Here is a 15,343-nt window from a genome sequence, read left to right on the forward strand (position 1 = left end):
AGGCAACCCCAGTTCTGGAAATTCATTATATTAATGCCAGTCTCAGAGTGGGAAAAAGGGTCAGTTTAGCTCCAGAGGACAAAGAGATTCATAGCTTTAGCCTTCCTAGCACCAGTATCCACAGTTAACATGAAAAAAACAGAGATGAAGTCATTACCCAAGCTCACACAGATAAGGTGGGATCAGAGCCCAAGAGTGGTTCCTCCAGGGCTAGGGCTCTTTCCAATGTACCACACTGCCTAAGACTCAGGTTAGTGACACAGTGGATAGAGCACTGGGCCTAGAGTCAGATTGTGAATTCCTGAGTTCAAATCCAGCCTTAGATACTTACCTACACTGTGCAACCCTGAGCAAATCATTTCTGCCTTCCTCAATTTCCTCATCTGTAAAATGGGATTAATAATAGCACTTACCTCCGAGGGATGTTATGAGGATCAAATGAGATAATATTTATAATTATTTATCACAATATCTGGTACAAAGTAGATGACAGAATCTCATATTCAGAAGGGATCTTATATTAAGAGCTAAAAGGGACCTTTGGAGATTATCTAATCCAACTTTGTCATTTTACAACTCGGAAAATTGGCCTTGGAGAGTTTAAACAACTTCCCCAGAAGACAAACAGCAAGTTCAAGGCAAAACTGAGGCCAGAGGACTAAGTATCCTGATCTCCCAAACCAGCCCTCTTTAGCACCATTCTGGTCGTTCTGACCTTGAATGACCCCTCTGTTCTCAAGGCTCCTCTGGTTAGCCCAGCCAACACTCACCCACTAGCATTTGATAAGATATGGCTGTTTACTGCTCTTTGAATATCTCATGTTTCCTAGTCCTGTCTCCCCAACTGGACCAAAGAGGAGGTAAGAGGTCAGTACTGTGACATGATAACATGATTTAGAGCTGGGAATTTGGAGGTGACCTAGTATAGTCCCCTCAATTTACAGATGAGGAAACAGAGGCCCAGATGGAAGTAATTTGTCCAAGGGAGATAAAAGGCTAGACCTGGAATTAGGAAAACCTGTGCTCAAATCTAATCTCAGACAGTTTTGAGTGTGTAACTCTGGGCAAATCATTTAATTTCCATTTGCTTCACTGTCTTCAGCAGTAAAATGAAGATAATAACAGAACCTACCTCCCCAGGGTAGCTGTGAGGATCAAATGAGATAATGCTTAACATATATTAGGTACATATATTTTGATCCCCTTTCTTTCCATTTCCCCTTCCCCCAAGGTCACAAATTAAATAATAGAGTTGTAATTCAACATAAAAATTGGGATGACCCTTAGGCCGATGTCTCCTATAGAGCTTGGGCCTGCCTTACTTATCGAAGTTCACAGAATCAGTAGTATTGTAGCAAAGATGGAGATGAAGTCATAGAGAGAGAGTCAACAAGACTGGAGTTTGAATCTTGCTTTAGACAGTAGCTGTGCAACCTAAGGTAGATCATTTAACCTCTAGGAAGCTCAGTTTCCTCTCTAAATTGGGGATAACAGCACCTACTTCAGATGTTTCTTTACTTGTAAGAATCAAATGAGATAAAGATATATGTACTTTATATACTTTAAACCTCATGGCTGTTATTAAAAAGTCCCAATTATCTTGCAATTATTGAAATAATGATCCAAATTTTTAGTGATTTTAAGGTTTATAAAGCACTTTGCTATTACAATGATCCTGTGAGACAGGTCATTGTCATTTCATGGTTGGGGAAACTGATACCCATATAAGGGAAGCTATTTCAGGTCATTAAGTAAGCTAGTAGCAGTCAGGATTGGAACCCTGTGCTTTCAACCACATGACAAGCAAAGTAGAAAGAGGCCATCCCTTCTCAAGTAGTATCTCATCCTCTTCCTCACTCCCGAGGTATCTATGCCCTCCTGAGAATTCCCAACCCCACCACCATCCAAGGGCCATACTCAGATCTAACCTATTATTCATTTCCTACCCTCCCTTTCTCAGAGGTTGTATACTTTTTTCTTCTTGTTGTTTTTTAAAAATTTCTTTTTAATTATTTTTTTCCGATTACATGTAAAGATAATCTCCCACATTCATTTCTTTATAAGATTTTGAATTTCACATTTTTATCCCTCCCTCCCTCCTTCCTTCGACAGTAAGTAATCTGATATAGGTTATATATGTACAACTGTGTTAAATATATTTCCTTATTAGTCATGCTGTGAAGAAGAATCAGAAAAAAAGGGGAAAAAACCATGAGAAGGAAAAAATAAAACAAATTTTAAACTGTGAAAATAATATGCTTTGGTCTGCATTCAGACTCCACAGTTCTTTTTATGGATGTGGATAGCACTCTCTATCACAAGTCTTTTTGAATTGTCTCTCATCACTGTACTACTGAGAACCAAGTCCTTCATAGTTATCATCACAGAATGTTGCTGTTAATGTGTACAATGCTCTGCTCACCTCACTCAGTATCAGTTCACATAGGCCTTTCCAGATATTTCTGAAATCCACCTGCTCATGATTCTTTCAGAATAATAGTACTTCATCACATTCATATAGAACATCACATTCATATACAATGACAATTTATTCAGCCATTCCTCAATTGATGGGCATCCCCTCAATTTCCAATTCTTTGCCACTACAAAAAGAGTTGCTATGATTATTTTTGTACATGTGTGTTTTTTTATGATCTCTTTGGGATAGGGACCTAGTAGTGATTTTGCTGTATTAAAGGGTAGGCATAATTTTATATCCCTTTTGGACATAGTTCCAAATTGCTTTCCAGAATGGTTGGATCAATTCACAATTCTACCAACTGTGCATTTGTGTTCCAGTTTTCCCACATCCAGGGGCTGTATCTTTCCCCTCAGATTGAGGAATCTCTTGGGTCACAGTCATGTTTTTTCCCGCCTTAGACCTATTGATTTTTTAAATGAAACATTTTCATTGATTTCTAGATTTTCCCCTCCTCCCATCCCCACTCCCAAGATTCCCTGAAGGGAAGGGCTATTTCTTCCCAGTAGGGCTGCTTGAGAATAAGGCTATATCCCCCCATCCCATCCCCATCCCCTCAACTTCAAACAGAAAAGACATCTTTCTTCCCTAGGGCTCTTCCACCCAAGCCCAGCATGGAGGGGAAGTGGTCAATCCCTTGATCTCCTAGGATATAAAAGGAACATCAAGACCTGTTTGTCACTCAGACTGAGCACACACAGAGCATACCCGGCCTAGCCTGCCATTTGTTCACTGGGGACACTCAAAACCTAATTGAGCAGCTATCCAATTAGGAGAAGAAAATTAAGCTTCACTTTAAGCCTAAGTGACTTAGGCCACTTGCTTATACATGCCTGGCCCTACAGTTCCCAGCTTTCCCATCTCCCACCCTCCAGCTGGTCCTGACAGGTCAAGGTTAAAACACCCCCATCCCCCACCCCAGGGATGATGTTTCCTGATCTGGAGAGGGTGGGGATTGAGGGATTCCTGATCAGTGAGCTTTCGTCCTGGCTCTTAGAAATTTCATATGCTTACAGAGACATGCAAATATACAGCTCAATACTTGGACAACCTGACCATGGGGATGCATGAGGACTAATCTCAGGATAAGGGAAGGTGACTGAAATCCATAAATCAGAGAGGGTCAGGAATAGAGAAGGAAAGCCTCTAAACCCTATTATTAATAACAATCTTAATAATTATTTACATTTATATGAAATTTTATAGTTACAAAGCATTTAATAGGACAGAATATTGGAACTAAAATTCAACAATCAAAAAAAGTCAACCCAATATCTATTTATTAAGCAAATCTTGTGTATAGGGTAATATAGACAGGTGGAGGAGAGATACAAATTCCTATCCTCATTTCCCTCCAAATATTTAGATTTTCTCTAACATTCCATGGGAACTTCTTTACTTTAGAAGCTCACTGCACCACTGTATCTCACACATTGGAAAGTACCCTCTGACCCTACAACCCTTTTCTTGATGGGTTGCTTCCTCCCAGAGCCTCCACGTAAAGGAGGAGGCCCAGGTCAGTCATCCTGTCACTCCTCTTCAGGACCACACTCCTGATTCTCTAGCCTTGCTCCACCATGCCCTCCTTCAACTTTACAGCTTCCTTCAGTGGGGTGTCTGGGCTCTCAAAGGCCCCCAGCTCTAACATTCTGTGTTCATCTTAGCTTCAACTTTTAACTGTCCATGAGGACAGGCTTACTTTCTTCCTATTTGTATTTGTATTTATATTCCCGGGGAACAGGACATTGCTTGGAGCAAAATCTTCAGAAAGGCTTGCTTATCAACTTGACCTGTGAATTTTTTCCCCCCTTGGTCTGGACCTATGAACAATCAAACAGTCTTTAATTATCTATCTTGTGGCAGTCACAAGGGTAGGCAAAGACAACCTGGAGAAAGTCAGAGGCAGAAAAGTCTTCATATGCTTGAATTTGGACTTCGAAGGAAAATCAAGGCTTTCAGAGCAAAGATATTACAGCAGCAGATGGAATGGTATGTTACTGAGGCACAGCAGGAAGAACAGTTTGAAGACAGCTATCATATTCCCACATAAATCCTTTCCAGGCTAAGCATTCCTAATTCCTTCAACTGATCCTTATAGGACAACAGATTGAGATCTAGAAAGGACACCCATTTAAACAACTAAGTGACACAATGGACAGAAAGCTGGACTTGAAATCAGGAAGATCTGAATTTGAATCCTGCCTAAGGTACTGTCTAGTTGTGAGATCTGTAAAATGGGGATAATTATAGCCCCAACCCCCCAGCATTGTTGTGAGGACCCAATAAGAATATACATGAAGAGATCTGTATGCTTTAAAATACTACATAAATATTAGATATTATTATCAATTCTACTTGTACCACAAAACTATTAGCTATTGTTACCCATTCCTTCCAGCTCATTTTATGGCTAAAGAAACTAGTGTCCAAAAAAGTTACTTATCTTGGATCAAGAACAATTTCTATAATGACAACACTAGAAAGACAAAAAGTTTGAAGGACACAGGAATGCTGATCAATATTGTAACCAATTACAATTGCAGAGGACCAACAATGAAGCATGCTACCACCTCCCAGTAGAGAGGCTGGTAGACTCAGGTGCAGACTGAAGAATTCATTTTGGATGTGGTCAATGCAGAAAATGGATTTTTTTAGTTGAAACAAATTATTTTGTAATGACTTGAAAAATCAATGACTTGTCCAAATTCACATAGCTAGGAAGTAACAAAGGACTTCAAATTCAAACTACTTTCCATTATTTTCAATCCCTTGACCCTCCCAGATTGTGTTTCTTATAAATATCAGTACCTTTCTGAGATTATTGGTCCCAGAACTGCCTATGAAGCTCCAGTTAGGGTGAGACCGATACAGGTAGAAAATAACCATCACCTTCTCTAAACTATGTCTTTCTGGATGCAGTATATAATGGGGTTAGTTGGGGCAGCTAGGTGGCACAGTGGATAGAGCACCAGCCCTGGAGTCAGGAGGACCTGGGTTCAAATCCAACCTGAGACACTTAATAATTACCTAGCTGTGTGGCCTTGGGCAAGCCATTTAACCCCACTGCCTTGCAAAAAACCTAATGGAGTTAGTTTTGCTGGTGACTAAATCCCAAGTTCCCCCCAGGTCCCCCCAACATATTCCACAGCTATAAATATTTGGATGAAACCAGGCATTTAAATGTGGGGCTTCCAGCTCCCTGTCCTGTGAGTGCCTCCTGCGGTTTAGGTCAAATTAGCCATTAGCACAAACAACTGGCCATTTCATCCTGGCTGTGGGAAAGAGGCATGAATAATGAATGTTGTGGGCATTGTTACCCAGCCTTCTGCTGGGGAAACCTCTCCCCACAAACCCCTGCCGTCCCTGGCCTTTCTTCTGGGAAGACACATGAGAATAAGCACTGACCTCAAGAGACTGACTTCTTCCTGGGTGGGCATTCTGTGTCTTCTTTGTTCTAAAGTTCCTTCCCAGTCTGATATTCTGTGTTCTAAGATTTTAACTTTTAAATGTCTATATTCTAGAAGCCCCATCTAACTTTGTGTTTGCATTCTTTATTCTAAGTTTCCCCTCAACTCCAACCTTATGTAAACTCAGGTCCTTCTCAGCTCTGACATTCCGTGTTCTAAGGTCCCTCCCAGCTGTGACAGTTTGGCTCCCACTTATCTGTTTTAAGGCCCCCTTCCATTTTTACTCTGTTTTAATGCCCTCCTAGCTCTTACCTTATTGGTTCTAAGGTCCCTCCCAGTTCTCATATTCTGTGTTCTAAGTAAGGTACCTCCAACATTCTCTGTTCTAAAGTCCTTTCCTGCTATGACATTGGGTTTTTTGTTCCTACTTTGTCATTCTTTATTCTTAGATCCTTTCCAGTTCTGAATTTCTGTGTTCTAAAATCTCTTCTGGTTCCAATATCCTGTGTTACAAAGTTTCTCCTGAGGAAGCTAGATGACACAATAGAAAGAGCACAGGCCCTGGAGTTGGGGAGCCCTGGATTCAAATTCAACTTCAGACACTAACTGTGTGACCCTGAGTGAGTCACTTCACCCTGTTTGTCTCAGTTTTCTCATCTATAAAATGAGTTGCAGAAGGAAATGGCAATCCATTTCTTTGACAAGAAAACCCCCAAATGAAGTCACTAAGAGTTGGACATGACTAAACAACAGCAATTTCTTCTAGCTCTATAAGTTGAATATGTATCCCTGGTCTATATCTTCCATTTACTACCTGCATGATCCTAGAAAAATCAACCCATCTTTTCTGAGTCTCATTTTTCTCATGTATGAGAGGAGGGAGCTGAGTTATATGACCTCTAAGGTCCCTAATGGATCCAAGTCTTATATTTAATAGTCTATATTCTAATTTCCATTTAAAGCTCTGATACATATAACATGGAATAATAATTATGATGAGAAGCAACTTGGAAGAATGAGCAGAGAGCTGGTCTCAGAATCAGGAAGGTTGTGCGACCCTGGACAACTCACTGAGCCTCTCTAAGAGGATGGGCTGAAGAGAAAGTGCTGATCTGCACTGGTAGATGGTCTTCACAGGAAATTCCCTATACCAATGAAATCACAGGTTTGGTGTTTGTTTGTTTTTTTTTAATGATGCATAAAGGTTCATCTTGGCTCTAACAATCCATGTCCTTAACTCCTTCCAGCTCTGGCAGTCTAAGTCAATACCATCCATGAATCTGAACTCCTATAAGAAGGAAGACAGAGGACCAGATGAAATTCAAGTGTCTCATTCTTACCATAGGGCTAACTCTAGGAATGTCCTATAGATAGCAACCAAAGACAAAATGAGGACTCATTTAAGGATTTGGGTGGTTTGTTCTCCTATTGCCACTGACAGTTCATTTCTTTTTATCCAAGATGGCATTCTGTTGTCACTGAAGTTATGGGTGACTATGAGGCAATATCGATACCCCATGGATAACTCTCATGAACCTTATAATTTCTGACTCACTCAGCAAGGTCCACCAATGTTCTAAACATCAGATCTGACTCAGATTTAGGGGATATCTAGCTTGATACCATAGACAATTTTTTTTGTTGTTGTTCTGTTGTTTGGATCGTGCCTGATTCTTTGTGACCCCATTTGGGGGTTTCTTGGCAGAGACTAGAGAAGTTTGTCATTTCCTTCTCCAGCTCATTTTATGATTAAAGATATAGGTAACAGAGTGAAGTGACTTGCCCAGGATCATATAGATAGTAAGTGTCTGAGATTAGATTTGAACTCATGAAGATGAGGCTTCTGGATTCCTGCTTGGCACTCTATTCACTGTATGCCCACCATAGATTGTTGTGAGTACGAAATAAGAGTAGTAATGGGAGACACTATCCAAGAAGAGAGCAAGAAAGAAAACTCATGAATTTGCCAATGTCTATAAACAAATATGCAAAGTATGGTTAACAGAGATGACAAATTAGAGATCCTGTACAATGGAAATCTAACCTCATAGTCATCTCTGAGTCTTGGTGGGAAAGACTAGAACTTGCTTTAAATTCTAAGCACAACTAATTCAGAAAGAACAGAATAGTTGAGGATAGTGGGAAAGATAAGAGTATTTGTTGACTATTCATCACAATGAAAGATACTGTGTTAAATATTATATGCATATTAAGAAGACACTCAAGAAAAATCCAAGAATCCAAGATAGGAAACATGGTGGAAAGACTTTGGGTGAAAATCAATATGGAAAGAAATAGAAATGCTATTTTCCTCAGGTAATATTAACAGGAAGAGGACACAAAAGCCTAAGCTAACATGTAGTGAGAGAACACATCAGGTATTCAGCCATCTCTTTTCTTTATGCATATATATATGTATATATATATATATATATATACACACACACACACACACACACACACACACACACACACACACAGACATAAATACACACACAGGTAGAGATGCAGATAAACTACTGAACTGCCTTAGTGACAATTTTCTTCCTTCAAAACATTAGAAGAGGGAGGGGTGGATAGCAGGGAGAAAATCTGAAACTCAAAATTTAAAAAGAATGCTAAAAAATAAATCAATAATAAATCTGAAGGAAAAGAAAAGCTAGAGGGAGTAATGATAGAAGCAACTATTCTGAATCTGATTCTGAAAGTACCTAAAACTGATTGTTGAAGCAGAAATGATGGAATCCTTGGGGAAGAGAAGAAAGGAAGAAAACCATGCATGGTTGGATGTACATTCTACACATTGCAAAAGCAGATTTCAAAGAGTTCACAGAAAGGATAGATAAGATTCAATAGTTTAACATTCTTTGGTAGAAAATTGGGCCAAAGGAAGCTCAATAAAATAAAAACTGGAAGGCACAAAGAATTCACAAGGAAGAAAAGAGGGAACTGCCCAAAGAAACCAACCAGACAGAGATCTTAGGAACCAACTGAGATTTTCAGACATGTGAAGATGACAGAAGTAAGGGCAAAGAACAATGCCAAAGAACAGAACAGCCCCCCCCCCCCACCAAGCCCTGGGTCTTAGATGGTACAACACAGCAAGAGATGAGGCTTCTGATGAACATCAAGGACAAAAAAAAATAATTTTTAAACTATTGGACAGGACTGTCATTCCTGTTTGATAGATACTGTTTCAATTCCTGCTTTGATTTTGCTATCTCATCTGAGAAGAATGATCCTTGGACTGGAAAGGACAGAACAAAAATAATTAAAAGAGGAAGGAAGTCAAAGATAAGTGAGGAGATGAATTTGGCTTACTCTATTAAGTTCAAGTCACTAGACCTAGGCCAACTATATCCCGAGGTATTGGAAAAACCAGTGGGCAGGAGGACTCAGCTGTAGTTAGCGACCTCTAAAGATCTGGGAGAAGGTACAGGTGAGGCAGGAATAATGGGTAGAGTCAGGGCCAATAAGTTTGACTTCTTATCTTTTAAAAATTCTAATGTATTTAAGAATAATAGCAGTTAACATTTATACAGCTCTCAAAATTTGATTTTTTAATAGTATATCTTGGGGCTGTCCAAAATACGTGGGCTTATTAAATGCTTTTAGCAAATGAAACTGACCTACCACAGAGCTCTCTCTAAAATGGCAAATCAAAATATATTGTCTATTGTTTCAATAAAAACTTTTAAAAATAAAATTGAGTAGCCCTGGTATACCTCATTGATCCTCAGAACAACCCTTGTGAGGTTGATCATAGATGTCATTTTCCTATTTTATAGATGAAGGTGAGCATCAGAAGTTTTATAAATTGACCTTGGTCATATAATTAATAAATGAAAAGTAAAATTCAAACTTGATCTTTTCTCACTCTCCACACCAGGGTTCTTTCTGTTATACCATAGGCTTTGTGTCCTAGGCTGCTCTGGCCGCAGTATAGGGAAGTTTATGGATCCCTTCTCAGAATGTTTTTAAATGCAAAAAGTCAAATACACAGCATTACAAAGGAAAATAACATGTTGAAATGAAATGATCAAAATATTTTTTAAAACCAAGTTCATAGACACCCACTCCCCACGGCCTAGTGAAGAAGCTCTTGTTGTCTCCCCTACTGAGGGATTGCTTTGTGATGACTTAGAAAGGGAACAGTGATTACTAAAAGCCATACTAACCTCATTTCCCTTTTTGGCAAGGGTATTTCGTGGGTGGATCCAGGGGAACCTGATAGCTTTAATTCATGTAGATTGTAGAAAAGCATTTGACATTCTCTTCTGTTTATTGTGGACAAGATGGAGACAGTTGACAGATCTGGAACAGCTTGCTAATTTCTCTTTCTCTTCACTGACTGCTTTCTGTCCAACTAGAAAAGTTCCATCCTAAGAAAAACTTCCCTTGACCCTTTATAGGGTCTCACCACTGGAAAGGGTCTTAAAGATACCTAGTCCAACTCTTGCCTTACTACCTACTTATTTACATGCCCTTCAATCCATCTTGAACACTTCTAAAACTGTTCTCAGTCACATCAGTGCCCCTAGATCACCAGATCCAATGGTCTTTCTTTTTATTCTTCAAAGAAAGTCAGTATGATATAATGCACTTGCAATGGAATTAGGAAGATCTGAGTTCAAATCCCACGTGACACTAGCAATGTAACCCTTGGCATGTTATTTAACTATTTTGTGCTTCAGTTTCTTCACCTGTAAACTAAAGGATTTGAATTCAGTGACCTCCAAGATACTTTCTAGGTCTAAAATTGTGTTTCTATGATCATTCTCCTTGACTGCTCTACAACTTTTGATAGTGATAACCTCCTCTATCTTCTCCTGTATGGGCTCTTCTACCTTGCTTCTGAAGATACCACACTAAAAACACCACAACTTGTAAGGACTTTTCCTGGCTCCTCCTCATACTCTTTCTGATCCCTTAGCATGTGTGTGCTCCCCAAGGCACTTTCCCTCATACCATTTTTCTCTATATAGTCTTTCCCTTGGCAAGCCTATAACTTCAAATAGCACTTCTATGTAGATGATGCCCTAAGATAGGTCTTCCCTCTCTCCTGAATTCAGATCTTCAACTTCATACTGGTGTTTGGGTCTCGCTCAGCTTTTCTCCTTTCCCCAACTTTCTCTATGTCTCTCTCCTGAACTGCAAAGTGCTACAGAAACGTAACCCATTGCTTTTTGTCAACAGCAAGCATTCCAAAGATAAATATAAACCAATCTAGCATTATTCACTAAAAACTTTTCATAAAAAAAGGCCTGGGGGGGCAGTCATTCCAACAGCAGCCTCAGATGCCAACCTTTGCAGAGGCTTCCCTAGAACTTGGCATGGTTCCTAGGACTAAGAACTCCAGGGTTCAAAATTCTTCTTCCATTCATTATGGTCACCTCTGGCTTAGGGACCCAGGCCTGTCCTGGTGTGGCCAAGCCCCTGAGCAACAGGAAGGACAAGATTCTTGGCCAGTTTCCTCTGCTGGGAAGGGAGCCAACCCCAAGCAGGGAAGCCCTAACTTTAGTTGGCCCCATGGCTGGGTCAGGCTGGCCTTAACCCCTAGCACACCAGTCTACACACGGTGGAAACCCCTCCCCCACCATGTCTGTGGGAAGACAGCCTCTGCCCTTATCTTCCAGAGTAGACCTAATAAAAACATCTAGCTCAACTTTTATTTCTGAGTTGAGAAAAATGGGGCTAGAAAATGGAAATGACTTATCTAAAGTCACAAAGCTACTTGGTAGCAGAACCAGGACAAGAAGTAAAGTATTCTTGACCCTCAAATTTGAATATAGTGTCTTAAAAGTTTTAATTCATGTTTCAATGAATTTTTTTTTAAATTAAACCATACTAAGACTTTTGGGACACTATATACTAAGCTGCCTATTTTCTATAAAGTAAAAAAAAATTCAAATAATCTTCACATTTGACACATACACTCCCCCCAATCAGGAAAATGAGGTGACCCTTGCTCTTGACCTTTCTCAACCCAACGGAGGAGGGATCAACACCAGTCTCACTGTGCTAGTAGAAGGTATTCCAGAGAGATGGAAAGTAGGGAGAGGATGTGGACCAGGTCATTGGATGGACTCCAGACTACAAGCCACCACACTGCTCTCCTGTCCCCACTCCCAGCCAGGATTGCTTCCGATCTTGTTCTCAAGTTCCAAGGGAGGATGCCAGGAGTATTGGACAGGTCCAAGATCGAGGGCTTTCTTTCTCCTCAGAGAGCCAGGCTGGTGATAATGTCCAGGGCTCTCGTAGAGGTGACCCCTCCTTGCTAATGTCTTTTACACTCATTATTCCATCAGCCCCTAAGAGAAGAACCACTAGTGAATCAGGACATGCATTCACAGTATCTCCATGAGAAATCTCCAAAATTAGTTAGATCAACTCATATCTGAGCAAGAATCATATCTATAAGCCCATCAAGAGGGAATCTTTTGGGGCGGCTAGGTGGCATAGTGGATAAAGCACCGGCCTTGGAGTCAGGAGTACCTGGGTTCAAATTCGGTCTCAGGCACTTAATAATTGCCTAGCTGTGTGGCCTTGGGCAAGCCACTTAACCCCATTTGCCTTGCAAAAACCTAAAAAAAAAAGAGGGAATCTTTTCCTTTAATTTACTTTTTGTTTAACTCCCAGAAACTTCAGTGGAGAAGGTCAGACATCAAGACAGGGTCTGTTGCTGACTACATGTGTGACTTTGGGGCAAAGCTCTCATTCTGGGTCTCCATGTTTGAATCTGGGTACCACATTCTAGGAAGCACTGATTCTAAGACCTGGGAATGTTTAGTCAGTAGAGGAGGAAAATTAGGCTACCTACCTTAGAGAAGTATACAAAGAGAATAAAGTTTAGATTTGTTCGGTGTGCACTCAGAGGCACAACCAGGAGCAAAGGGCAGGAATTGCAAAGAGGCAGATTCAAAGAATATATAGAGAAAAAGGGGATGAGGGAAAGTGCCTTGGGGAGCACACATATGCTAAGGGATCAGAAAGAGTATGAGGTAGAGCCAGGAAAAGTCTTTACAAATTGTGGTGTTTTTAGTGTGGGCAAAGAGAATGTGGCATCTTCAGAAGCGAGGTAGAACAGCCCATACCATACAGGAGAAGATAGAGGAGTCAAAAGTTGTAGATCAGTCAAGGACAATGATCATAATGACCAAGTCCCTGACAATGACTGATTCTAAAATGAAATAGGCTGCTTCAGAGGTAGAAGCTGCCTTCTCACTTAAAGGTTTTCAAGCAGAGGGATGGAGGGCAGAAGGAAGGAAGAAGGGAAGGAAGGAAGGAAGAGGAAAAGAGAGAGGGAGGGTGGGAGGGTGGAGGGAGGAAGGAAAAGAGAGGAGGAATGGAAGAAAAAGAAAGAATTTATTAAGCATTTTCTATGTGTGAAGAACAAAGAGCTCAGAATACTATTATAAATAGAAAGAAAAGGCAGTCCTTGCCATCAGGAGCTTACATTCTAATGGATGAAAGTTGTTACTGTTGGTTCTTTTCAGTCATGTCTCATTCTTTGTGACCTGTGGATCTCTGTCCATGGGGTTTTCTTGGCAAAGATACTGAAGTGGTTTGCCATTCCTTTCTCCAGTGGCAAACAGAAGTTAGGTGACTAGCCCAGGTCACACAGCTGAGAAATATCTGAGGTTGGATTTGAATTCAAGTCTTCCTCATACCAAGGTCAGTGCCCCTACCTGCCTCTTAATGAATGAAGACAAGCACATAAAGGAAGTTGAAAAGAGAGGCAGGAGAGAAGGGTGCTCAGTTGGGAGGCAAAGTGAAAATGGGATATGGGGGGTCATGGGCTTAGCCAAGTGTGAAGTTAGCATGGCTCCTCAAATGGAAGTCTTGTGGAGAAACTTACCAATTTAAAGAGACTACAAAGTGGAGGCATCTGGAGCATGAGAAATGACCTGATGGAAGAAAGCAGGACTAACACTCTGCCTCTCTTAGGGCAGCCTTTAAGACTGAGCTCTTGTGGGGTTGGCGGAGAGGAGGAAACCCCATTTCACACAACTGGCTCCTAGTAAGCTTGAAGTCCAATGGAAGAAAACCCGGGTTTCTCTCTTATGGTGATTATTATCCCCACTTGACAGATGTAGAAACTGAGAGTCAAGTTAATGACTTAACCTAAGTCGTAGAACAAAGAAGTGGTGAAACCAAGATTCATAAAATGTCCGAACTATATTGAACCTTCCAGACAAAAGCTTCTTCACCTTTTTTCCTATCAGGGATCCTTTAGCCAGTCTGAAAGCCTATGGACCCCTTTGTTTTTAAACGCATCAAATAAAATATATATGCCTACAAAGGAAAGCTACTATTCTAAAATATGATTATTAAAATAAAAAAATTCATAAATTTCAGGTTAAAAGAACCCCTGCTAAAGATCACTGCCCCAAGTCTATGGGGAAGAAAAAAGACCAAGAAAGGATAAGGTACTGGCAATACTCAGACCTTTGTAATGAAAGATCAAAATGTCCTCTCTACTAAATCATGAGGTTTTCTGCCTCTAATCTAATTCTGGGTTCATATTAGAATGGGAATGAATTTCCTCCTGTGATATGCTCACTCACTTGGTCTATTCTGCCTGCATCCACTGGCAACAGGTGCCCTAGAAACAGAGGAAGAGGAGGGAGATCATGAGCTACCTCCTTAGGCCCTGGGAACAAGGCAGGACAGATAACCCCCAGTCCCACCAGGCTCTGCCCCAAGGACTCATATTTTGTGATATTAGCAAAATCAGATAGATGGGTGTGTTTCTCAAGGAGGTTTGGAATATCATATTTGGCAAAAGAATAGACAAACAACCAGAACCTGAGGAACCTAGATACACCCAGAGTCAGAATCATCAACATAGGAAAGAGAGAGACAGAAATTCAGAGACAGACATACAAAGAGACAGAGATACAGAGATGGAGAGACAGAAAAACAGAAAGACAAAGAAAGAAATAGAAAAACAGAGATGGAGAAAAGGATACACAGAGAAAAGACATACAGAGAAATGGGGAAATAGAGATAAAAGGGCAGAGACAGAGGAGAGTCAGACAGAAATCCACAGAGAGAGTGAGGTGATCCAATCAAAAAGTTGTCTATGAGTTAGACTGAAAGACATGGCCACACACCTCTCCCAACTCCCAAGAGTACCACAGGTGTGGAGTGCTGCATATATTTTCTAATGTTTAAAATCTGCTTTGCGTATTGTTTTTTCCTCTTCTTCCTTTTACTTTGAAAATATATTTTTTTTTTGTTCTAAGAAAAGAAGGGGGAAGTTTCCAGGGTATGTTAGATGATGTAAAAACTGTAAGATAACAATAAAAAATTCTTTTAAAGAAAAAATGATGATAGGGCAGCTAGGTGGCGCAGTGGATAGAGCACCTGGAATCAGGAGGACCTGAGTTCAAATTCAGCCTGGGACACTCAATAATTACCTAGCTGTGTGACCTTGGGCAAGTCACTTAACCCC

General features: G+C 40.5%; 1 protein-coding gene across 8 annotated transcripts in view; it reads right to left on the reverse strand.

The window, feature by feature from the left end:
* Positions 1 to 15,343, reverse strand: part of GDPD5 (glycerophosphodiester phosphodiesterase domain containing 5) — a 168,552-nt gene that overhangs the window by 128,498 nt on the left and 24,711 nt on the right. The gene's annotated exons all lie outside the window — the stretch shown is intronic.

Source organism: Macrotis lagotis, chromosome 1, assembly GCF_037893015.1.
Source record: "Macrotis lagotis isolate mMagLag1 chromosome 1, bilby.v1.9.chrom.fasta, whole genome shotgun sequence".
NCBI classification, from domain to species: Eukaryota; Metazoa; Chordata; class Mammalia; order Peramelemorphia; family Peramelidae; genus Macrotis; species Macrotis lagotis.